Source organism: Trichosurus vulpecula, chromosome 8 (assembly GCF_011100635.1).
Source record: "Trichosurus vulpecula isolate mTriVul1 chromosome 8, mTriVul1.pri, whole genome shotgun sequence".
NCBI classification, from domain to species: Eukaryota; Metazoa; Chordata; class Mammalia; order Diprotodontia; family Phalangeridae; genus Trichosurus; species Trichosurus vulpecula.
The window spans coordinates 42,358,430-42,385,942 of NC_050580.1; the positions used below are offsets into that span (position 1 = coordinate 42,358,430).

General features: G+C 37.7%; 1 pseudogene; it reads right to left on the reverse strand.

Annotated features, from left to right (window-relative positions):
- Window positions 1-1,260: 1,260 nt before the first annotated feature.
- LOC118829464 lies at window positions 1,261-25,801 on the reverse strand (annotated as a pseudogene).
- Window positions 25,802-27,513: the final 1,712 nt, after the last annotated feature.

The following is a 27,513-nucleotide window of genomic DNA, read 5'->3' on the forward strand; positions in this document are numbered from 1 at the left end:
GAACTTAAGCTCTTACAATTGGCCCTGGTCTTAGCACCTCCTTTCATTGGCCCCACCTGAAGCTCCACCTTAGTTACCAATTCAGACCTGCACAGGCTTAGCACGTAATAGGGATTTGGGCCTGGGGCTTAGCACCTAATAAGACTCAATAAAAGACACCGAATTAATCAAAGGAAACGAAGGCCAAACTCTTCAAGGGCACTTGGTTGAGTAAGTGCTAAGAGCCCATCTTGATCCCCAATACAGGGAGCTTCTAGAGAAGTGACTTTGAAGCCAGGGAAACTTAGGTTAGGTCCTGCCTCAGACACCTCCTATCTCTGAGACACATAGAAAGTCACTTAAGCTCTCAGTGCTCTAGGCTACTTTCTATGACTATCCATCTGAGAGAAAACCCTCACCTGCATTGGTAGAGTGAGTTCCTTATGTCATTGACATCACAGGTCCAGTCTCTACCTCCTCCCCACTTAACTGTAGAGATATTGTAGCAGCCTATTATACTGAAGTAGGAACCTTGAAGGCAGAGATGGTCTCACTTTTTGCCTTTGTGTCCTTGGTATCTGGCAATAGGATCTGGCACATAGTAGGTGCTTAATAAATGTTTGTCAGATTGATTTATTCTCTTAAGGATGCCAATGTACTGATTAGACTATTCTCACTGGATGGGAAAAGCTTTGGAAAACTGTGTGACCTTCATTCCCATAGCTACCCCCTGGAATTCCACCCAGAAAGACGCAGAAGACTTGAGCTAACTGAGCATGAGCTCTCTTGCTCAAAGAAGAGAATGGAGATCCAACTCATGCTAAAAGATAATTTATTCTGTTGAAGCATTCATTAGGCATCAGGATGCAGGAGATCAGGAGATGACTTAGATGATTTATCAGAGATGATCAAAAATGCTGTTACCTTCAGCATATGGCCGAATGGGCTGTGTGTGAATGGTTCTTTTTAGGGGGTTCATCTGTACCTGGGCAGCACCAGAGAAGGACTCACAGCCCCAGTTTAAGGAAACTGGGACAAAGAGTAAAAAACCAGCCTTCTTGTGGCCCTTGATGCCCAATCTACTCTGAAAATCCAAGAGAAGCACTGAGCTCCTCATCGGGTTCAAAGCATCATGATCACCATGATGACGAAATCTCCCAAGAAGGGGGAAGCAAGGTATTGCTCACAAAAAGCATGGCTTCAAACTCTTCAAACCTCATTCCAAGTAGAGGAGCACTGATTTTCACCGGCTTATGGGAAACTACAAATGTGGCGGCAGCACTAAGAAGGGTCAAAGTTATCCAACCCAAGCATTGGCCAGACAGGGTTTGGTGGAGTCTTCTTTATTCAGGATTAGGTATGTGCAGGTTGCCTTGTTCAGAAAGGTCAAGCAATTCTCTTCATCAATATCTATTGTTTTAACAGCTCTGTGATAAAGAGAAAAATCAAGAAACATTTATTAAGCACCTTCTTGTGCCAGGCACTATATTAGCTACTAGAGATTAAATTAATTAGATACTAGAGATTAAATAATTCCTGCCCTCAAGGAACTTAAATTCTACCAGGGATCACACGCACACACACACACACACACACACACACACACGTGTGTGTGAATGCATATATACATATATATATATACAGATATACAATGTATACAAAATTTGCACAAAAATACAAAGTGATTTCAAGAATCTGGGGGGATTAGGGAACACATCAAGCAGGAAATGCTATTTAAATTGAAATTTTAAGGCAACTGTGTTCTTCTATGAACAAAGGTGAAGAGGAGTGTATTCTAGGCATAGGGTAAAGCCAGTGCAAAGAGATCCGGAGATGGGAGATGAAAGTCTGTGCATAAAGAACAGCAAAAAGGCCAGATTGTACTTATAGAATGTGTAGAAGAGATCAATGTATAATAGGACTGGAAAGGTAGCAGAGAGCTAGGCTGTGAAGAACATTAAATGCCAAACAGGAATTTTTATTTGGTGCTAAAATTAAGAGAGAGCCACAGGAGTTAATTGAGCAGGGTAGTGACCAAGTCAGACCTCTTCTTTCAGTATTAACAGTTGTGGGGAAGATGGACTGAAGTAAGAAGCACCCTTGATCATAGAGATCAATCAGGAGACTACTGTAATAGTCCAAGTGAGAGATGATGGGGGCCTGAACTGGTGTGGTGACAGTAGAAGTAGAGAAAAGAGTTAATATAACCCTAATTCCAATCAATCAACAAGCATTTATTAAGTGCCTACTATGTGCCAGGCACTCTGTTAAGCACTAGTGATACAAAGACAAAAATGACAAGCCCCTACCCTCAAGGAACTTACCTGTAGATATACAAGTATAAACCAAATTTGTGCAGAATCAACATAAGGAAGTTCTTGTGGGATGGAAAGAGAGGAGAAAGAAAGTCAGGAATGAATAGGAATTGGGCATAATTCAGGAAGTTATAATCAGACAAAAGAAAAGAGATTTAAGGTAATTCAGTAAAGCAAGTCTATGGTATGGTAAGGGGAAGTTCTGATGAGATAGCTCACAAGTTCTCTCCTAATCGATGGAGTTCTTTGAGCAGAGGCTGTGTGGCCCTTTATTAAGTTTCAACAAATATTATGGCTCTCCTATATGCTGGGAACTAGGGATGCAAAGAAAGAAATCCAGAACAGCCTTGCCCAGAAGGTGCTTATATTCTCCTTACAGAAATAATGAAGTCAGAATGAAGAGCAGATTTAGAGAGAAAGATTTTAATCAGAGAGATAGAGACAGACAGAGATAGAGACAGAGAAAGACAGAGACAGACAGAGAGACAAACAGACAGAGACAGTGAGAGAGAGGGGAGGTGGAGGAGGGAGGGAGAGAAGGAATGGAAGAGGAAAGGAAAAGGGTGAGAGGGAAAGGGAAAGGGAAGAGAAGAAGGAGAGAGAACAAGAGGGGGGAGAAGGAGAAAAGAAGAGAGGAGGTGGAGAAGGAAAGAAGAGAAGGAGAGGACGAGGGGGGAGAGGGAAAGGAAGAGGGAGGGAAAGAGGGAGAGAATAAATCAGTACGGGATTTCAAAGGGAAGGAAGATGACATGTAGCTAGAGAGATCAGAAAGATCTCAGGGAGGAGGTGGCCCTTGAACTTGGCCTGAAAGGAGGAGTATATTTCCATAGACAGAACTGGTCCAGGGGGAGGTAGTCCAAGGCAGAGGGGAGTTCCAGAATCAAACAAGGAAACTAGGAGTTCTAAACGGCAGAGGTGAAGAGAATACATTCAAGACACGAGGAAGAGCCTATGCATGGAGGCAGGAATTGGGTCTGGGGAACAACAAAAATGTGATTTGACATAACTCCCTTCTTATTTCCCATTTCTCCTTCCTGCACTCTCTGTCAGCCAAAACAGACTAATGGCTGTTCCCAGGAGACTTATTCCACTGCCTCCTGCCTCCCTACATTCCCAAAGGCTCTTTATCCCCTGTGCCTTGAATATACTCCTTCCTCTTCTATGATGCTCAAATTCTTAACCTTCATTCAAAGCTAAGCTTAGGTGGTGCTGGTGGTTGGTATTGCTCATTTGCTTCAGTCATATCTGACTCCTCATGACCTTATTTGAGATTTCCTTGGCAAAGATATGGAGTGGTTTGCCATTTCCTTTTCCAGCCCATTTTACAGATGAGAAAACAGACAAAGAGGGTGAAGGGACTTGCTGAGGGTCACACAGCTAGGAAGTGTCTGAGGCTAGAATTTGAACTCAGGAAGATGAGTCTTCCTGACTCCAACCTTGGCACTCTATCCATTGCCACCTAGCTGCCCTAAGCTCAGGTGCTTCCTCCTCTACAGGCCTCCTCTAATTCTCTGCACCTCTACCACCTTAAATTAACTTCTATTATACTTACCCTTATTATATACAAGATACTACTAAGCAAAAAATGAAGTAATCCATGCCCTCCAGAGATCCTCCCTGGCAACAAAATGTAAACTTCTTGAGTACTATTTCATTTTTTGCTAACCAGTGTCTTGTATATAAATAGACGACTGTTGAATTTAAAGATAAGAGAGACATCAGTTGGTTCTAAAAGTAGTTCTACTTTCCATCAAAGCACCAATATCTGGCCCCACCAAGGAGTCAAATTTCAGGTGACAATCAAGTGTAACATTTGCTCACTTCCTCCAATAGCAAAATAAACTGTGTCCTGAGTAGGAGGAAGCACAAGTCTGATCCCAGACCCGAAACCTGAGAGATCCAACACTTTGTGAAAAATAGTTTGACCACTCCTGCTTTCAGGTCAGTTTTATAAAAGACACACTAGCTTTGTTCCTTCTGAATCTCCTGGCTAATTTCCTTCACGGACAGATTTGCCAACACTATCTGCTAGCATCTTGCCCCAGATGCAGCCAGAGCTGCCTGTGTCTTCTGCCTCTGCATTCAACTGCACCTCCTTCTGACTTACTCTAACCAAAGGTCAGTTCTCAGTTCTCTTAGGATCACGGACTGAGAGCCATAGGGGACTTTAAATGGCAGGGGATCCTTCATTTCTGTCTTTTTATCCCCAGAACATTACATGGCTGGTGAGAAGCACTTACTAAATGTGTATTGATTCATTGGAGGCTGTTGATTCCAATCAATCCCCTTAGTCTAGAAACAGTTAGGTGATGTAGTGAATCTAATACAAACCTGGATTCAGGAAGACTTGAGTTCAAATCCAGCCTCAGACACTTAGTAGCTGTATAACTTTGTGCAAGTCACTTAACCTCTGCCTACTTCAGTTTCTTCACCTGTAAAATGGGATAATAATACCACCTACCTATATATATATATATAAATGTTAATTATTCTCATGATTATTATTATCAAAATGGGGATAATAATAGTGCCTACTGCCCAGAGTGTTTTTGAGGATAGAATGAGGTAATATTTGTAAAGTGCTTTTCATACTTTAAAGTGCTATATAAATGCTAGCTATTATCATTTTCTGTATGAGGAAACTGAGACTCAGAGTAATTAAGAGATATGTCCTAGACAACAGAGATTAAAAAGTGGCAGAGTCTGGATTTGAACCCAAGACTTCTGGCTTCAAGTCCGTTCTACTTCCTACTACACACACATATTCTATGCTATAGGAGGGGGCAGGAAGGTTTGAGATCTATCCAATATGAACTTACATGTTGCAGCACTGAATTCCATCTTCATTACAGTGACACTTGTAACAATTCTTAGTCATCCATTCAGATCTGAAGGGATGCATAATTCCATCCAGAGCCTTGCACCCTAAACACAAAAGACAGTTAAAGGATCATCTTTCTGTAAGTCACCACTCATCTTACCCTTTATGATCATGGACTTCCCTTCACCACATGGTCTATTAGCCATCACTCTCTTAGTTCCCATTTCTCCCAAGAAAAGAATGAAGAATTCTATATGGTCACCTGTGCCCGCAGTGGGGTGAATATATGATGAAGTAATCGACACAAAAAGACAAAGACATGGAGCTATGCGAATCGTATAATCAGGCTACAGACTGATTTTCATGGAGTTACTGACAGTATTTTATACAGGTTAATTGCTGAGTCATCCTGACTTCAAAGAAGAGTATAATAAAGCATTGGTTAAGTTTTTATCTCCTTGTTTCTGGGAGCAAGACACTATTTTTCCTCAAGGCTAACCAAATTGAAACATTTATATTCTCTCCTACATAGATAAACAGACTGAAACATTTCCGTCATCTCCCATATAGATAATCAGCTACAAAGGTGGGTTTTCTTCACCAAGTCTTCTTATCCTAAAACTGGCCTTGCCATGAATAGATCCATTCTCTATTGACCCTGCCTTGCAGAGGTCTAAGAGGCCTAAACAGGATATAGCTGGCTCCCCACATCTCCCCCCTTTTATTCTGTAATTTTAGGTGGCTTAAACATAGCGTTCATAATCCTAAGGACACAAGGTAAACAAAAAATTACCATAACCAAACAAAGAATATAAGATAGTGTATGAAAAATAGTCGAAAATACATTATTAAATGGGTTAAATTTTTTGAAAGTGTCGATAATTGTTTTTGCTACCCCCTCTGGATCAATACCAGGAAGAGGGGCGTTTCACTATTTTAGCATTCCAATCAATATCCAATCAATCCCTCCCCTTTCTCTTTTGTAGACACTTCACCACTATAGATACATGTGAATTATTCCCCTTAACCATCACCCATTTAAGTATATATGGGAAGTATTGACTGACGCATTGACAAATCAAATGGCGTAGTCCCCTTTATAAATATAGATACATAGACCCAAAAAGAAATAAAAAATGCAATCGTCTTTTTAAGATTCAAAAAGTCTTTTCTTATGCAGCTGTCTGGCAAGGAACATCATCAATGAAATCTTCTGGTCCTTGGTATCTGTTCCACCATCTCCAGCACAGTATCTTCTTCTTCTTGTCTTCTTATAGGAATCAGCTTTCTGTCCATTCTCCTACAAGAGTGATCTTAGCACAATTTTAAATTACCATTTCTGATCTTTATAACCCTGATCATTTTTACAAACTCAAAATTTGAACCATGGCCAATTGTTGTATTTAAGAAATTCATATCATAAGCCAGAATCGTACACTTTACATTCATCCATTATTAATTTCCTCACTAGGAGGATGAGATGTCACTTAAGGAATTAATAACAGGCTTCAGTACATACATAAACACATTAAATTGTCAATTTTTAACGCAATGCATATAGAATCTTAACCTTTTAGTCATGCCATGTTTCTTTGATGGCATTTACAAAACAAACCACAAACCTCTTTTTTTAGCATCATTAATTGTAACAAAACTTTAGACAAGCATGATATTAATCAAATAACAAAATAACATTCTCACATTGCTTAAGGAATGTTTACAAAGCAAGCCCTAAGTGGCTCTCATGCATTTCTACCCTTGTTCATAAAACTTTACCAAGTTGGTGAAAAAGTCCTTAAGTGACACTAATTTCAGAGTATTGTAATAAACAAAGTTTGTAGTTATTGCAGAATTCTTAGATCTCACAAAGTTTGTTAGTCAAAAAGATGTTGTATACTGCTCTTAGAATCCTTTCAAACAAAGAGAACATCTTAAGGTGAGTCTTAAGCAGGTTGTACAAATTTCTGCACATGTTCTAGTTCTAGATAAAAACAAGATTAGATTGCCTAGTAAGATAACACAAGAAAGTTTATATCTTATACTAAGTGCTTGTTCTGATCACAGAAATTTGCTATAGAAGGAAAAAGCAGGGACATGTGACATACCCAATATGATAGGATAAAACAGCCTTGCTTTGTTTAAATTCAGATATGATTACAGATCTTCAGTGCAGATAACTATACCCAAATTCAAACTCAAAACAAAATTAGTTATGGACCTAAGTGCCTTTTGCCTTAAACAGCAAGTTTCACCAATCACAGCTTAGAGCCAGATACAGAGCTGCAATAAGCAATGAAGATTTATGAGGACTCACATGCATAAGGGATTCCATTTAATATCTTTCCTTCTCAAATTTAAATTGTCTTGGTATAAAAGCCAATTGTTAGAATCTTTTCTATCTATTGCACATAAATTTGTGGCTTCTCAGCAAACCAAGTTCATTGTTTAGGAACCTACATCAGCTCCAGAGCCTGTATTGGTAAGATGCTACTTCATCCGGACTTCAGGTCCCTGTTCTGAGCACCAACTGTGCCCGCAGTGGCATGAATATATGATGAAGTAATTGACACAAAAAGACAAAGACATGGGGCTAGGTGAGTCGTATAGTCAGGCTATAGACTGATTTTAATGGAGGTTACTGACAGTATTTTATACAGGTTAATTGCTGAGTCATCCTGACTTCAAAGAAGAGTACAATAAAGCACTGGTTAAGTTTTTTATCTCCTTGTTCATGGGAGCGAGACACTATTTTTCCTCAAGGCTAACCAAATTGAAACATTTATATTCTCTCCTACATAGATAACCAGACTGAAACATTTCTGTCATCTCCCATATAGATAATCAGCTACAAAGGCGGGTTCTCTTTGCCAAGCCTTCTTATCCTAAAACTGGCCTTGCCATGAATAGACCCATTCTCAATTGACCCTGCCTTGCAGAGGTCTAAGAGGCCTAAACAGGATATAGCTGGCTCCCCACAGTCACCCCATCTCTCCAAACCCTAACACATCTCCACCTTAGACCTGTGCAGGATTTGACCACGTTTCTGTCCATTAGCTTTTTCTTTTCAAATGTTTACGGTGCTGTTTGTCTGTATTAGCATGGGAGCAGGGTGTTGTAAAAGGAAGATCAGACTAATAAAGACACCAGAATTGAGTCCCAGCACTACCGCAAGCCATGTGATCTTGGACTTGGACAAAAACATTCCTGAACCTCTTCCTACTATGACACTCTAAGATTCAATGACTGTTGCCCATTTTGAATTATAAGATCTCCTGAAAGACAGAGATGAGAGCTAATGAGTTCTTTTGTTCTGAACCTTAGGAAAGAGCCTACAGGCTTTTAAATATGAGAAACACTTTCTGATGGTGATGAGGTCCTTTTTCTTCTGACAATCAATCAATCAACAAGCATATGTTAAGTCCTGACTACATGTGTAGCCCAAAATCTTCTTGGCATTTGCTCAGTGTTGGAGATACAAACAGGAACAAAGTAATCCCTGCCCTCAAGAAGCTTATATTCTACTAAGTGGAAATAATATTTAAGTAAGCAAATTTCATACACAAAATATCATATTCTCTCTCTCTCTCTCTCTCTCTCTCTCTCTCTCTCTCTCTCTCTCTCTCTCTCTCTCTCCAGAAAAAGTACACTTGGCACACATTTAAGTTTAATCTACATTATTAAGATTTTCTTAATAACTTTCTTAAAACTAGAAAATCAACACAATAATAAATCAAACTAGTTTGTAGTGTCTGCCGATTTCTGAGGTATAAATGCACATACTGAAAATTTAGTAATCAGCTCTTGTGAGCTGGTATGAGTTGACTCCAGCATACCTTTTATATGTATGTATGTATGTATGTATGTATGTATGTGTGTGTGTGTGTGTGTACAATATCAACTCTAGCTTTACTCTCCCAATCCTTATTTGGACTAACATGTCAAGTTCCCAGAACTAAACTACTTCTTTTCTCTTCAAAGTTCTAGGAGAACTTGAGTAGCTGGAGAGTGGCTTTCTAGTACTCAAGCTCATGTGCCCTCATCAGTGGTCTTCCCTACACAATTATCAGTTTATATCAATTAGCCAGATAGACTTAACTTTTTGAAATGCCTATTTGTTAAGTTGACATTGTAAGAATAATTGGTACAAAGTATCTCCTCAAAAATTATATGACCCTCTTTCCCACTAGAACACACAGAGTCCAAGAGACAGTGGATACAAGCTTAGACAATGTGACACAGCCCCTGGGAAGAGCTTTTCTTGGAGTCCCCAAGATTTCTCCCTTAGGTGTGATGTCACTTTCTCCTTGTAGAGCACTGAAGCTGCTTTTACCAAGTGGGCCTTGTTTGTCCTCAGCTTCTGATGTAGATATTGCTGCCAATCATCACTACACCAGGGATGCTGCTAGGACATCAATGAGAAGTTCAAATCCTCTGATCTTTTGAAGTTCACAACATCCTCCTCTGGGCAAGTGCTGGGGGGGTGGAGAGAGGACAGGAAACAGGAAGCAGAAGAGCCTCTACTCCTCTTCCCTCCAATGAGTTTTCTCAGGGTCTTGCCATGAACTGTTCTCTCCTTTAGCTTGCAACCTGCTGGAATGATGAGTTCTCAACTGGCTTGTTATTTCAACAGAAAATCCATGGGGAATTACTAAGTGTAGATTGATATAATGTCATTGATTGGTTAATTTAATAGAAGTGCTCTCAAAAGTTATTAGGGCTAGGTTATTTTATTAGGTTTTGGAAGTGGGATGAAGTGACCGATTTAATCAATCTTACACACAGATATGTATATGTATATAACACATATTCACTTATATATTTACATGCACATATATGTATAGGTATCCAACATATATTAAATACCTACTATGTGCCAGGCACTATGCTAAGCACTGAAAATACAATAAAAGGAAAAAGACAGTCCTTGCCCTCAAGGAATTTACAACCAAATGAGGAGATTCAACATGCAAACAAATACACTCAGAGCAAGCTATATATAGGATAACTAGGAAATAATTGTGTTTGTGTGTATGCCTATATTTATATATGTATATATGCGCATATGCATAGATAGGTATATATACACATATATGTATGAGTAAAAAGGTATGTATATACATATATATGTATATATGTATTGTGTGTGTATATATGTGTGTGTATATATATATGGGGCAAGGTTGAAATACACACACACACATACACATCTGTGTGTATTTATACATCTACATGAGAAGTCTATCTCCCAAGCTGGGACAAATGAGAGAGAGAGAGAGAGAGAGAGAGAGAGAGGGAGGGAGAGGGTGAGAGAGAGAATGAGAGAGAGAGGGAGGGGGAGAGGGAGAGAGGGAGAGAGAGAGAGAGAGAGAGAGAGAGAGAGAGAGAGAGAGAGGGAGAGAGAGAGAGAGAAAGATTTCTTGTGTACAGATCTGTGATCTCATCAGTGTAGAGAGTACTGGTGAGGAAATTACTTCTCTAAATGCAGATGAGGACCTACTGTGAAATTTATCATCCTAGAGAATCATTTACAGATACTGAGATATTCAATGACTTGCCCAGAGTCCCATAGTTAATATATGTGAGATGTGACACTTAAACCCAGCTCATCTTAATTTCAAGGCCACTCCTCTAACCATTTCTCTGCACTTCCTATCAAATACAAAATTTATTCAAAATAAAAACCAAGTAATTTGAGGAAGGTGAAGAGAGAATGGATGACTCAGGGGATGAGGAAGGAGCCTACGTAAGAGAGAGCACTTGAGCTGAACTTGCAGGAAGTTTAAGATTCAAGAGACAAAGGGGAGGAGGAAGTTTCAGGCATAGGAGACAGCTTGTACAAGAGCAAGGAAGTGAGAGATGATATCTCATGACCTAAGTATAATAAATAGTCTAGTTTGACTAGAACATAGAAGGTCACTGGGGCAGTAATGAGAAATCTGTTACAAAGAGAGTCTGGCATTAAATTGTGAAAGACTTTAATGACAAATATAGGATTTTGTATTTTCTCCTAGAGGCAATAACAAGACACTGAAGCTTCTTGAGCAAACAGGGGGAAGGGAAAGAAATAAACATTTATTAAGTTCCTACTATATACCAGGTATGGTGCTAAGCACTTTACAAATATTATCTCATTTGAGCCTCACAACAACCCTGGGGGAAGATGCTATTATTATCCCCTTTTTACAGTAGATGAAATTGAGGCAAATAAAAGGTTTAGTGACTTGCCCAAGGTCACATGGCTAATAAGCATCTGTGGCAATATTTGACCTCAGGTCTTCCTAACTTCAAGCCCAGCTCTCCATCAACTGCACCACCTAGCTGCCTGAAGGGAATGGCATGGTCAGATGTATACTTTATTACTGTACATCTGAAAGCTGTGCAACTGATGGTTTAGAGAGGTAAGAGATTGGATACAGAAAGACCAATTAGGATATTGTTTTGATAATCCAGGCAACAGGTGATGAAAACCAGCAGTAGGGTGGTGTCCATGGAAATGGAGAGAAAGGGAATGATGTGAGAGAAGTTTTTGAGAAACCTGTCAAGTAATTGGATATGAAGGATAAAAAGGATTGCCAAGTTGATTATTATTCCAGCGTTATAATCTGGAAGAGTGGGAAGATGGTGGTACCCTCAACAAGAATTGGAATGTTAGAACAAGGAGGGGATGTAGGGGGTAAGATAATATATTCTGTTTTGGATATATTGAATGTGAGTTGCTTTTGGGACACACAGGTAGTCTGGATGCCTGTCCAGCAGGCACTTGGAGATGCAGTGCTGATGAGACAGATGAAAGACTGAATGTGTAAATTCAGGAACCAACTGCAGAAGAAGAATTAAATTCATGGAAACCAATGAAATCACTAGGAAATACTGTGTAGAGAGAGGAGAAAAGAGAACCAAAGACAGAGCCCTGGGTATATCCATTTAAGACACATGGGTAAGGATTTGCAAAGAAGAATAAGAAGTAATGATGGGATAGGTAGTAGAAGATCTCAGTGAGAACAGGGTCACAAAAACACATGGAAGATGAAGTATCTTGGAGGAGACATTGGTGAATACTATTAAATATTACAGAAAAGTCAGTAAGGATAAGAACAGAAAAGGTCATTCAGGTTTTCAAAATTTTAATTAAAAATTTTCAACTATTTTCTCTTCTCACCTCTTCCATTGCAGGAAAAAGAAAAGAAAAATCTTTGTAGCAAATATATATGTAAAAAGATCAAATTCCCACACTGTCCATGTCCAAAAAATATGTATCCCATTCTGCATCCTGAATCTATCACCTCTCTGTCAGGAGGGTGGGGGCATACTATGCTTCATCATCACTTCTCTGGAGGGGTTGTATTTAACAACTGAGATATAAGTAACCTAGAAAGGGCAGCTAGGTGGCACAGTGTATAGAGTGCCTGGCCTCGAGTCAGGAAGACTCATCTTCCTAAGTTCAAATCTGGTCTCAGACACTTACTAGGGGAGTGACTCTAGGCAAGTTACTTAACCCTATTTGCTTCAGGTTCCTCATCTGTAAAATGAGCTGGAGAAGGAAATAACAAACCACTCCATGACTGAAACAACTGAACAACAACAAACCTAGAAAGAATATTTTCAGTCAAATGGTGGGGACAGAAGCTAGACTGCAGGATATTGAGAAGAAGGAGGAGGTGAAGGCTATGAATATAGACAATCTTTCTAGGAATTTTGTTGGGAAAGGCAAAAGAGATAAAGGATGATAGCTTGAGGGAATGGCAGAGTTAATTGTAGACTTTGTTTTTAAGGATCAGAGAGACTTGGGAATGTTAGTAAGAAGCAAATATGGAAATACTGATCAAGAAAAGATCAAAGATAAGAGAAAGAGAGGGAATGATCCAGGGGGCAGGTTATTGGAGGAAACAAGAGGGGATGGAATCATGGGTGCAAATGGAAGAGTTTGCATGGCAAGGTTAAGGGCCATATCTTCCTCTGAGACTGGAGAAAAGGATAAGGGAATGGAGGATGATAAAGAAATATTTCAAGGTAATGAATGCGAGAGATGAGGGGCTGCAGCAGATGGCCTTTATTTTCTTAGTATAAATTAGGAGATGAAGTCAGCTTGATATTTTTTCCCCTTACATTAGAACCAAATCTGCCTCTACAAAATCTACCCATTGACCCAAATAGGTCCAAGGCCAAATAGAGTGAGTCTAATTCCTCTTCTCAGTGACAGTCCTTCAGGTCCTTGGAGCTATCATGACTTTCCTGAATGTTCTCTTATTCATCTTAATCCCCCTCAGTTCCCTTATCCAATCATCACATTGTAGGATCTCGAAGCCCTTAACTACCTTGGTCACACTCCTTGATACGCTCTCTAGTTTATTAATACCCTTTTAAAATGTGGTATCCAAAACTGAACACAACACTGCAGGTGTGACCTGCCAGGGGAGAGGACCTCCCAAATCCTGAACACTAACTATGGCTCTCTTAACATAGCCAAAAATCAAATTAACTTTTTTGCAAGTTGTATCATATTGAGTTCACAGTCCATTAAACACATAGGACTTTTTTTAAAAGGTGAATTCCTATTTAGCTATGCTTCCCCCACTTTGAGAAGTTGATGTTTTGAACCCAACTTGACAGTTGTTCTTATTACATTTCGTCTTATTTTCTTCAACCCAACATTCTAACCTGTCAAGATTTTTGGGGATCCCAATTCTAGCATCTGATGCGTTAGTTATCCCTCTCAGAGTTACTTGATCTACAAATTTGATACACTTGCCATCCAAGTCAGTAATAAAAATGTTATATAGCATAGAACAAACGCAAAGCCCTAGGGCACTCCAACGGATCCATTTTAATAAGTTGACATAGAACCATCAAAGATCACTCTTTCAGTCCAGCTATTTAGTCATTCCAGAATATGCCTAATTACACTGACTAGGAGAAAATTCTTGTTCTTTTCTATAAGCATGAGGGATTTTTTTTACAAACTCTGTGTTAAAACTAGTCTCCTTCTACCATTTCCCTATATTCTTCTCAAAAAAAAAAAGAAAACTAAATTAGTCTGGCATGACCTGTCTTTGATTAAACTATCTTGATTTTGGGATAATTGATTCCTTGTTTGGACTCTTAGATTTTGAGCTTCTTGAGAAAAGGGACTGTCTTTTGCCTTTTTCTGTTTTCCTGGCACAAAGTAGGTATCTAATAAATGTTGAATGATTGATTAATTATCTCATTCGTAATTTGTTCTAGAATGTTACCAGGAATAGAAGCCATTCTCACTAGCCTCTAGTTTATATGCTACATTCTCTTGCCCTTTTAAAAGCCACATTTGCCCTTCTTCAGTCCTACATCCTTTCCCCCATTTTCCATGATCCTTCAAAGACTGTTCACATTGGTCCAGTAATCATATCTACCAGTACATTCAGTACTTGAAATTGTAATTCCCTGGGACCTGGTAATTTGACCTCATCCAGGGTAGCTATGTTCTCTCTTACTCTCAAAATAAAATGGACCTGTGATCTCATTTATTCAGAAATTTTCCCCAGCAAGGAAGATTGCAAGGCATCCATTCTTGTTCATCCTGTGCGGGTCTTGTCAATATCTTCTCGTAAGTTCATCACCAGATGTTCACTTGACATGCTGGACTCTGGCTGATCACCCATCATCCATATCCTTCAATCTTGCCATACAACTAGACAATCTTTTCTTCCTATTATAACATTGCTTGAAGATACCACTTACAACTATTCTTCAGAATTTCTCATTGGTAATATAAAGCATTTAGTGCAGCATCTTGTACGTAGGAAGTGCTATAAAAATGTCATCTATCATTGTCATCAGCATCACTGCCATCATTATCGTTGTTATTATAATCTTGCTGTTTTTGTTATTGCACTGCAGCCCTCTCATGATCAGAGGGTCATCTAACAAGGTTATTTCTGTTATCTCCCTGAGCCTTTCCATTGCCCTCTGTAGGATATTCACTTTTAATTCTTCAGAGGCAGTTGTATTCTGTAGTGCACTGTAATACAGCAACACCAGTAGGATGCAGATATTAAAAAGATGAACCTTTACTTTCATGGGAAGCTTGGGGTCAGCTTTGCAGGAGCTTTGTAATTTCCCAAAGGCTATCCAACTGATTCTCCTTTTTGTACTCAACTTTGGGACCAATTCAATCTTCACGTATACTTTCTGTCCTAGATAGCTTTATCAAGGATAAGCTTTATACACAGTCTATCCAAATGTGTGTTGAAATTTTAACAACAGACATTCTTCATCCACTTAGTATTTCCTGTGTAAATGGACAGGCCAAATTATTTTGAGCAATTGCAGGTCTCTTCTGGGAGGCCCTAAAATGTTCTGTAGCTTTAGTACCTCTGGAGTACCTCACCAAGCATACAACTTCCTGTTCTCTGCCTTGCCTAATATTTACGATCAGAGGGTCATCTAACAAGGTTATTTCTGTTATCTCTTTTGATGAATCTTGAATGATTTTGGGGTAGGGTTGGACAATGGTTTGTGGCAAAAGAATATGTAAGGCACCATATTGTATACCCCAATTGGGTTGCCTCCAATGCAGATCTTCTCAATATACACTTGATCCAATTCAGTTGTTTAGTTTATTCTTTTCCATCTTTGTTCTCTTTAGTATGATATATACTTTTTCTTTTTTTAATTAATTTATTTATTTTTAGTTTACCATACATGGTTCTACATAGTTTTGAGTTCCAGATTTTCTCTCCTCCCTCCCCCCTCCCTCCCCAAGATGGCATGGAAGCTCACATAACTGTCCTGTATAACTTCGCATTGAATTAATTTATGCACTAGTCAAGTTGTGGAGAAGAATTTTGACCATTGGAATGAATCATGAGAAAGAAGAAACAGAACCAAAAAAAACACCCAAAAACAAAAACAAAAGAGAAGCAAAAAAGGCGAGCATGTATACTTTTTCTACAAATGCATGTGGGCTTTTGATTTTAGGGTACAAGTGTGGTGGTGTAACAACAGTGCTACTAGCTACTACTGTGGCTGTATAAGACCAATTACACCAGCACACAAGAAGGTTTGCTAGCACAGGTTCTTTGATCTGCTTTTCTAAGGAAAGCAACTTTAATGGGTTTACAATCTTACTTTAATTAAACGTACATATATCGTTTATTTAGTTCAGGAGGAAAAGCCAGCACCCTGAACTTCAAAGAGAATACAAACAGAAATTACAAGCATACATTATATAAACAGAACAAATAAACACAAATCAGTAGACAGGCTTCTAATCATCTAACTATAGCAATACATACAGTTGCCAGAGAGAGAAGCACCAACATCTGGGTTTTCAAAGCTGGGGGACTCCAACGGCTACCACCCAGAGTCTTGTCTGGCTAAATCACAGGAACAGTCTTCCCATGAGTTAGCCTCAAGCAGAATGCTAACCTCAGAGTATATATACACTTCTTCAGGGTCAGAGGGCATCACAACCATGTGACTCAAACCCATGTGACCTAAGCCTTCCCATGACTTAAGTAGGTCATCAAAGACTCTTGATTCAAGCAAAGGCAAGACTCAAAGGTACTTGATTGCCTTAATGCTAAGAAACACTCCAAAACAAAAGACAACAAAAAAGTTCCACTTTACTTGCTATTACAGGTGGTTTTACTGTCCTTGGTGGAAAAAAATTAATGTTTTTTATAGTTAATTTGGGAAATCTTTTTCTTTTTTTTACATATAAATGTTTTTCTATTTTTATTCTGTTTATAATCTTTACATATTCATCTTTGCATGCCCTTAGGATGACTTTGTTTGGTTAGATATTTTTCTGAGCTTTCTTTAAATTGATTTTCCCTCCATTACTTCCCTTTTTTAAATGAAATGATCCTGTTCATAATTATCCATTATCTTTCTTCATCAGATTTTACATACAAGTTTTTATTCTAACCAAGTATTGTCTTTGGCAGGAGTCTTCTATTTGGCAAATAAATCATAAAATAAATAATAGTTTTCTTACAGTCACTTTTAAGGTTATTTTGGTTTCCTTGTAATAATCAATTTACATTGGTCAATCTTCTGGATAAAATCATTATATTGATGTTATTTCAGTTATCCATTTCATATTTTTCTTTTCCTTTTTTCCTTTCTTCCTTATCTTCCCTTTCCTTCTTTAGGTACTGAATCTCCTTATCTCAGCCAGGCTGAAAGTGCAGTGGCCATTCATAGGCCTAACTCTACCACTGATCAGCTCAGGAGGACTTGACCTGCTCCATTTCCAGCCTGGCACTGTTCAATCCTCCTTAGGCAACCTAGGATTCCCACTCTGAGAGGCTCATTATACTGGTGCTAGAATTGGCTTCAGCCCTGCTACAGCTCTGTTGATTATCTCCAATTTATCTTTTATATAGTTTGTTTGTAGACATTTATTTGCATGTTGTCTCCCCATTAGAATGTGGAACCCTTGAGAGTAGAGACTGGTTTTGCCTTTCTTTGCATCCCCAGAGCTTAACACAGTGCTTGGCACATAGTAGGTATTTGATAAATTCTCTTTGATTTGATTTGACATCCACCTGAGCAACAGACATTCCTTCTTTGATCCTCTTCCTCAATATAATTATAAAAGTATCCACCTTCTAGTTGTATTTTGTTTTCTTCACCAATATCCTTCTGAGCGTGAGCATTTCTGGCACTATATTTTAGAATCATGACCCATTTTATTATGTCTCCCATGCTTGGAGGGTTCTCCTCACCTCTAGCCATTGTCTTCCTCAGCCTCCTTCAAAACTCAGTTCTAATGCTACTTTGTAGAAAAATTTTTTCCCAACATCTTCCTTTACCATCCAACTGTAGCATCTTTCCTCTGAGATTTTTGTTTAGTCACATCTAACCCTTTGTGACCACATTTAGGGTTTTCTTGGCAAAGATATTGGAGTGGTTTGTCATTTACTTCTCCAGCTTATTTTATACAACAGGAAAGTGAGGCAGACAGGATTAAGTCACTTGCCCAGGGTCACACAGCTACAAGTGTGTGAGGCCAGATTTGAACTCAGGAAGAGGAGTCTTTTTTACTCCAAGCCCAGTGGTCTAATCACTTTACCACCTTGCTGGTCCTCCTTCTAAGATTAGCTTCCATTAAAATGTATGTATTTTTTATTGTTTTTGCATGGTCTCTCCCCTATTAGAATATGAACTTATTAAGGACAGGGACCATGTTTTTCCTTTTCTTGCTATCCTCCAAACTGTAGCTGGAACAGAGAAAGTACTTAATAAATACCTATTAACTGTTGACTGATTAGTATGACCTTTGCTGTAGTCTCCTATACATATTTTCTTTCAATCTAAGTTGATTAATTAGTTCCATATCTATGCATTTAGACAATGCCCATTTTTCATTATACCATATTTGTTTCACTTTGGGGTTTCAGAATTTCATCTTTCAAGAGATTAGAAACTCCCTAGGTCAAAATGTCTATAGATAGTTCTACCATGATATATAATCCTTCCTATGAACTCTCTGACATCTGTTCTCTCTAAACTAAAGGTATAGGTCAGACTACTCCAAGCTTTTCTGTCAAAAATTTAAGGATAAAGTGGTTACTTCCCACCAAAGTCCTCATCATTTTAATCTAAGCAACCAGTTCTTCCTTGTTGATAAAAATGTGATCTAGAGTATGTTACCTTAATTGATCCTCCTACCTTTTGAAGAATGATATTACCTTTAAGGCAAGTCAAGGAATTATTAACTCTTCTGATTTTGGCAGAAAGCGAGCCCCAAAAGATTTCCAGATCATTGTCGTCTTCTGTCATTACTATATAGTGCTGCTATGCCAAGGTATCAGGCTGCCAGGCTCATGATGCACTTAATAAAGGCTTGTGGGTTGATTGTGTCCAGTTTCCTGAAATCCTCTATTTCTTCTTTCTGCCGTGGTATTCTGTAATATACCCCAATAAAGTATACTACATTTCTGTTACTATCTTTCCTAATCTTCATCCTAAAGCTCTCATTATGTTTCCACAATTTCTGATTTCTGAATTTCCTCCTTGAGGATATCTCCTTAATATGCAATGCTCATTTGAACCTTACCTGACTTTTTTCAATTCTGTTCCTTTTCAATAAGATATACCCTTTCAGATTTGTTTCCCAGTTCTGTTCTCATTCCACTAAGTTTTAATCCAGTCAACAAGCATTTATTAAGTACCTACTATATTACAAGTGCTGTGTTAGGTACTGGGAATATAGAGAAAGGCAAAAACCAAAATTTTCCCTGTTCTTAAGAAACTCTCAGTCTGTTGAGGGAAATAGTTGACACATTGTTCAAGTAGCTGTGTACAGATAAGATACGTACAAGATAAATTGGAGATAATTAACAGTGGAAAATAAAAACATTACTTAGGACCTACTAAGTCATATGTGAATTATTGAATTAAAATCTCTTTGCCACCTTGCTTATTGCTCATACTTTGTTCTATTGTTTCCATCTGAGGCCATGTATTTTATTACTGGTTCTTTTCTTGTTTCTGTCTCTTGTGAATTTCTGGGTTCCTCTAATTTTCCTCTTCTTATATAATGGCCACTTTAAAGTATCTATCTTGGTGGATATGTACTGAGAGAACTGTGAGAACTGTCTCAACCAAACTGACTCCATCTTGTAAAATTGACTCCATTTTGAGACTTAAGTTTCATTTCCTGTAAATTCCACTCGCTTACTAATCAGGAATTGAGTGACATACTATTTCACATCCTAGAACATCCACATGCTCATTCTCCACCCTCTCAATTCCCCAAACTCCCCAAGTCCTCCTCCCAACTCAGAAAGTCTCCAATCTTTCTTCCAATGAGAAATCAGATTGCCTAATCTTGTATCCTGGTTGACATCCTATTAATTGTTCACTTTTAAGGCATAAAAATTTATCTTCCCCTGTATTTGGGGTCTTGTGCCAAGCTGAGGTGGCCTGATACAATTGGCATGTATTGCTTAATAAATTGATATGCTTGTTAACTTGAACCATTGTTTCCTTGGTTATTACAGATTTCACCCATCACATTTTTTGGCAAAGTTAGCCAAGATGAGTAAGAATTTCAAAAGGACACCTATATTAAAAACTCTGTACATTTCTCTGAGGGATTTCTTCAAGGAAGACTGTCCTCAGAGGTTGAACTCCCATCAATCTCAATATTTTTCTGAGCAAAGGTAAGCCCCCATGTTGTTGGGACCAGGATGCCTCCCTTAGAGGTCCCTTTAAGGACATAGGCTGAAGTAAGCAAGATTCCTCAATGTAGGAGATGTCCCCTTAGTGAAATAAGCTAGGGTAAGCCTCTAAGGGAAGTTCCCATGGAGAAATTATAGGATCTCAGTGTAGCATCAAAATGGGAACCCCCCAACCCCTAGAAAATTTTCTTTTATTCTGGGACCAAGAGAAGAGTACACTAGTTACAAGTGACATTATGGGGCAGCTAGGTGATGTAGTGAATAGAGCACCTGCTCTGCAGTCAGGTGGACCTGAGTTTAAATCCAGTCTCAGACATTTGACACTTACTAGCTGTGTGACCTTGGGCAAGTCACTTGACCCCAATTTCCTTGCCTTCCCCCCCTCAAAGAAAACCTGACATTAAAGAAATTCAGAATGTTCTAAAATATATAAACATAGAAATGGATCCCAAATTTGGCCTGGAAAAGGGACTTTTAATTACAACAAATTAAAGGCTTTGAGATTAGATTTTCAGTAGGAAAGAAGGTGGGTAGCAAGTATGTATTTCTCTTATTGTTTTGTCCATGTTTTTGTTTCTTTGTAAAATGCTTAGAAAAAATCTTTGTCTTAGATCATATTTAATGTTATTTGTAGATTCTCCTACTACTGTAGAAAAGGCTGACAAAGAGTTTAGAAAGATTAGGTAGAAAGATTAATGAAGTTTTAGTTTCATACTTGAAGTAGTTCTCCCAGTTTTCTATAATTTTATGTTAAACTCTCTGTCCAAGTGAGCAGGACTAATTGCCAGTTTAGGCTTTTAGCAAGAGATTAAGCTAAAAAGAAAAAACTCTCCAAGATAGATTCTCTCTGTCATTTCAGGCCTAGGTTGGTTGGGGTTATATTAATTAAAGTTAGATAATCAAAGAAAGAAAAGCTTTTTCCTGGTTTGAAGAAATTTGTGGCATTATAAATAAATTAGAGATGGAATTTATAACTATAAGTAATACCTTTACTTGTAAATTTCCAAATTATGGAAGCTGCTGAAAACATCTTAGTAAATTTTGAAGGTTTGCAGATTAACCTTACACACCTCTCTCCCTTTTACTGAGGGAAGAATTTGGAGTTAGGAAAGAGATCTGAGGTGGGTTGATTCCACTGAGATAAGTAGGTTTGGGGCAGTTATTGAATAAGGAAATCACCCTTTCTCTTTGTCCTATCTAATAAAGTACTTAACAAAAGCTTAACAAATGCTAAAAGGTCTTAGTGAGTTTTGGGTACTACTCCATAGAATTTGTTTTAAGGGAAAAAAAGAATGAGGCTTTGAAAGTGAAAATTACAGGGACTTATTCCCCTTTCTCTGGAGATTGAAAACTATTATTTTGTGGAATGAGGGAAAGAAATTTCACTGATTCAAGGAAAAAGGAGGGGGAAATGAGTGTGCTGTACTTGATGATTCTTGACAAAGAAAAGAGAAAAGCTTGTTTAGATCAGAAAGCAACTTAAAAATAAATAAAATTTAATTAAGGCATAGGAAGGGAGATTTATAATGAAGAGGAGCCTATGAGGAGAGACCATCAAACCCCAACCCCAGCCATGTAGGACCACCTGTCCAACACTCAATGTTGCCTGGGCCCACATCCTGTTATGAATAATAGGGATAGACATTCACAAGGAGGAGAAATGGCAGGGTGAGGGGCCCAGGGACTAGGAATATCTTTGGAGAAGACTTAAGTCAAATTTTCAAAGTTTTTTATAATAGAATTAGTTTGTTCAGTAAATTAGAAACCAGGTCATGAAAGAATGTTAGAATGAAACCATGCATTTGTAAGCTCTTAGAAACCCTAAAGGTAATAGTATTTCAATTAATTGGGGTTGCTTAAATTTTTGTGCTAAATTGCAATGGAGAAATATGAGTGAAAATTAGTTATTTAAATAATCTAGGGTACATTTGGAAAATATAGTACTCAGCCTCAGAAAGACCATTGTAAGAATGTATTCTGATCTTATGAAATCTCTCAAGCTCCAAAGCAAGGGGATGGGAATGCAAGGCTGCTACTTGGAGCCTCTGGAATTGCAGCTGAAAAGCCTGAGGGAAAGGTGAGAGGATGCGGCTAGGTGATTAACACAAATAATGAAATTATTTTGCTTATGAGATGATTTTAAAGGTAATTCCTAAGAAGTTTATGAAAAGGTAAAGTGCTACCATGAACCTTTGAAAATGAGAGAACTGTTAACTCTGGCATCTAAATTTTAATATCCCTGGAAAACTGAGATTTTGATTTTGTGGTAGGAAATTTAGTTTTTATTTGGTTGAAATTTGTCCTGTAACTAAATTGCGATATGGTGAAATGTATTCTGCTATTACTTGTGGCATCGAATGCAAAATAAAAAGTGGAAAAATGAATAGATCAGGGAAGCCTTAGTTACACCCTAGTCTCAGAAATTTATTATCTGTGTGACCTTTAGCAAATAATTTTACCTCTATTTGTCTCTGTTTCCTAATTTATAAAGGGATAGGATTAGCACACAACTCCCAGGGTCATTGTGAGGACTAAATGATATAATGATTATGAAGTGCTTAACACAGTGCCTGGCATATGGTAAGCATTATATAAATGTTGGCTACTGTTGTTATTATTTCTTTAATTGAATGTGATTGCTATACACTGGATAACTCTATAGCAAATTTCAGAAGTGAATAGTATAAAATGCCAAAGGTGATAAAATGAAGGATTTTCCGTGTAAGACAATTTGGTAGTACATTTGACTGAATTGATGTCATCTAATAATGTTTTGTTTCATGTTTGAAATACATAATTATAGTGCTTCTAAAAACTTTTCTTATATTGTGAAATTTGAGAAACCATTGTCAGAAATGCTGTTAGACAAATAAGTTCTCTTTTAATTTGATACTGTTGGATTACAAATTGAGTTAAGAATGTGATTTTAAAAATAAATATTTGAAAACTGTTAAATATTTGCTGGGATATATTTTGTTTTAAAATAGATAATAAGAATAATTGATAATAATGTTAGGGAAAGTCATACAGACCTTTCAAGATATTCTCATCTGTGAGGTCCTTTAAGACATTTTATTCGGGCTGGCTCATAGAAACTTTTCATCCCTGGAATGTATGACATAAAATTCTAAACAACTAAAATTTGAAAACCTACAGCTAAGAAAATAGGATCCCCTTTCCCATGCTCTATGAAAAGGAGGGAATTTACCAGTCCGTTATAACAAAGAATGAATTTTCATTTGAATTTATTTGGCTATCAGATATAAGATTGTGAATTTTATCTGAATATAATGAAGTCACATATTTGAGCCAACTGGATAATGGTAGACTTTGGATTCCAAGATTTTAAGATAGGGTCATTTAATCTGTAGTCTATTATTGTTAAGTGAGTTTTGGATTAACTATTATGTATTCACTGTATCTATAATTTAAAGAACCCCAGAACGTGGTTATTTTCAACTTCTTAGGGAAGGATAAATGAAACGTAAGTGTTAGGAAAGCATGAGAAAACTAATAATATTTGAAACCCTAAGCTGTGAATAGTGAAAATTTTCTATTTGAGGTAAAAACTCTTAGGACTACAAGTGGATACTGTTTTAAGTTTTGATTATTTTGATGGTGTGCAAATTGTCATGAAGGCAATAATCCACCATGGAAGGAAAAAATGGCATTTGTCACACTCTGAGAACTGCGACAGTTAGATGTCTCTCCCTTGGAAAAGTTTAGGAGGTGACCTTGGCATGGCCTAAAATAGGATCTTGTTGACACATTTTCCCAATGATACTACTTCCTTCTGAACAAAAAATTTTCCCACTGGTTAATTCTGAGGCTGGCTTTGATACCTTTGGAGTAACGTGGACCTTTGTTCCATACTGCTTGTTCTCAGAATGAAACAGAGCTAAGGGAGTTTTCCCCTGTTATGGTATATGTTAGGTGAGAATAATTACTAAGATGCAAGGAGATTTGATGCTATTTAATATCCCTGACCAGTATTGTATTGCTTTGACCCTTTGTTTCAGGGTGTTTAAGTTTCCTGAGTTTTCTTTGTTACCTTGGTGACATGTAAATCTCATCTCTCAAAATTAGTCCATCGTGAGTCCTCTAAGTAGTTTGGTCTATTGCCTGACTTAGTTCACTGATAGAGTTTATTTAACAAGGTTTATCTCCTTAGGAGATATAATCATTCTTGTTCTTAGGCTTTGTCTTAGCTATTGTACTAAGCTATGCAAGAGGATGGTTCCCAGTGGTCTTTTCTTTGTATGTAAGGTTGATAGTGAACATGACCTCATTAAACCCTTATAAATTTTACTTTTAAATAAATGATCTATGGGGGGAGTGGGCTGGCCCTCTCCCCCATGAATCAAAGTGGGAATTAAAAGAATTATGGGAATCATATGAACTTAACTGACACCATTTTGTAAAATTGACCCATTTTGAGACTTAAGTTTCATTACACCTGCTTGCTAATTGTGGGAACAGAGTGCCATCCTGTTTCACATCCTGAAAAGTCTACCTGCCCACTCTCCCCATTCCCAATTCCCTAAATTCTCCAAATCCCCCTCCCAACTCAGAAAGTCCCTAATCTTTCCTCCAAAGAGCAGCAACCCAGTTCTTCCTCACTCTGAGGCCAAATCCTTAATCACTTCTCCATGCTGCTTCTCAATTTGATCTATATCCTTCCTACTGTGGCTCCTAGAACTGAGTATAATATTCTAGATTAGGGATTCTTAACCTAAGGGGTCATGAATTTGTATTTAAAAATATGTTGGTAAATCTTAATATCATTGGTTTCTTTTGTAATCTCATGTACTTTATTTTGTGCATTTGAGAATTTATTTTTTTGAGAAGAGTTCTGAAGGCTTCACCAGACTGCCAAAGAGATCCATGACACAAAAGATATTAAGTACTCCTATTTTAGACATATTTAGATCAGGACATAGAATGAAACACTGCAGTAATAATTAGCTCATTTTAAGCCTTATGGCAATATAATGTACCCTCAGGTTCATGGGATTTCCTACTCTACTGCTTTATGGGGGATATATTTAGGAAGACTTAAATTCATATTTTGCCTCAGATACTTACTAGCTGTATAACCCTGGGCAAATCACTGTACTCCTGTTTGCTTCAGTTTCCTCATCTGTAAAATGGAGATAATAAAATACCTCACAGGCTTGTTTTGAGGATCAAATTAATTAATACATGAAAAGTGAAACTTTCAGTGAAAAGGCACTGAATAAAGGTTTCCTTCCATCCTTTCTTTTTCATAAAAATGGCAGGAAACAGGCTAAGACAGCTGACATACCTCTATACCATTCACCCCAGGTTCCAAGGAGTGGATTCTTCCTTATAGTTTTTCTTGCTGCCTCCGATGTTCCTTCTGTAGCTACAGTATAGCATTGTGCCTGACACCATGATACACAAAGGATACAAAAAAGGAAGAATGCCAGGAAATACTTCAGGAAGAAAAAACACCACCACACAACTATCATGAGGTTACTACTATCACCAGACAGCATGTTGTAGGGGAAAGAGCCCTGAATTTGGGGTCAGAAGATCTGGATACCATTCAGGGCTTTGCCACTTATCAACTGTGTGACCTTGATTGGACAAGTCACCTCACTTCTCTGAGGCTCAATTTTCTCATCTGAAAATGGAGATAAAAATGCCTGTACCACCTTCTTCACAGAGTTTTTGTGAAGAGAAAACTGTAAAGTGCCATGATCAACATTTAACAAATACATCTTCTAAGACAAGAATCTTAGTGTGTAAGCTATGTGTTAAAGTTAACTTCTTTCTCTCTGATGATTGTCAGCTTCTGATGGTTTATACATATTACAGTTGACTAAGCTGAGAAAAAAATCCAGTCATTCAATTGAGATAGAGCCTCCCACAATGCATTTCCATTGAGTTTTTCTTAAAATGTATTATGTTCCATGGAGAAATACATTTATTTCTAAGTTTATTATGAGATAAAAGGGGGGAAAGCTCTTTGCCACCAAATTTCTATGATAAATGTCTACTATGCAAAATATATAAGAAACTTTTATAGATATATAAGAACATAAACCATTCCCCTCTAAACCAATGATCAAAGAATATGAATAGGTCATTCACAAAAAAGGAAGGCAGACTATAATAAACATGTGAAATGATGCCCCAAATCAAAGGTATAAAACACACAGTACCATATTGTTGAAACAACTCTATCAAAAAAGACCAGAATCAGATAAAAATGTAATATTAAAAATAAATTAAAATATAATAATACATAAATAATTTTCATGTGTGATTTTGTTAGTCAATGTGGTCAATGGAAATCCTTGCATACAGTGTAATGGCCTATGTTTCTATTTGAGTTTAACATCATTGTTCCAATTAACAATGAATTGTCAATAAATATTTATGAAATGCCTACTATATGTCAGGCACTGGAGACACCCTCAAAAAAGGGCAAAAGATAGCCCCAGCCCTCAAATCTAATGAAGTAATAAGAAGGGTAAAACTTAAAACAAATCTAAGTTTCTGGCTAACACCTCTCAGATCAACAAAGATGACTAAAAGGGAAAATGACACTAGATGGAGAGGCAGTGAAAAGTGGGACACAATACTGGACTGTTTATGGAGCCAACCATTCTGGTCCAACAATTCCGGCATGTACTTTGAAACAAAACCAAGAGAGTCACTAAACTGTGCAAATGTTTTGAGCCAATGACCTATTTCCCTAAAAACATCAAAAGCAGGGAAAGGATCCAAATGCCCCCAAATATTTATAACATCATTTTTTCTCATAACAAAGAACTGCAAATACAATGGATACCCATCAACTGATGAGTGGCTGAACAAATTGTGGTGTGTGTACCCATTACATTATTACACCACAAGAAATGATGAACCTGGAAATACTTGTATGAACTAATGCATAAGGAAGGGAACAGAGCAAGGAGAAGAATTTGTACAAAGGGATGCATCAACATTGAAAAGGAATATAACTAAAAAAAAGAAAAGGAATATAACTGTGAAAAAGCTTTGATCGATGCAACAACTAAGCAGAATGCACAGAATGACTTACCATTGTGCTTAATGAAGGCTGACTTCCACAAACAGATGTTCCGCAGAGAATACAGCCCTGCAGAGATTTCAGTCAATAATGTGTGGTATAATGGGAGAGACACAGTAGCAATGAGACAGAGGCAATCTAAAGGTTATTAGGAAATATAAACCATGCTTA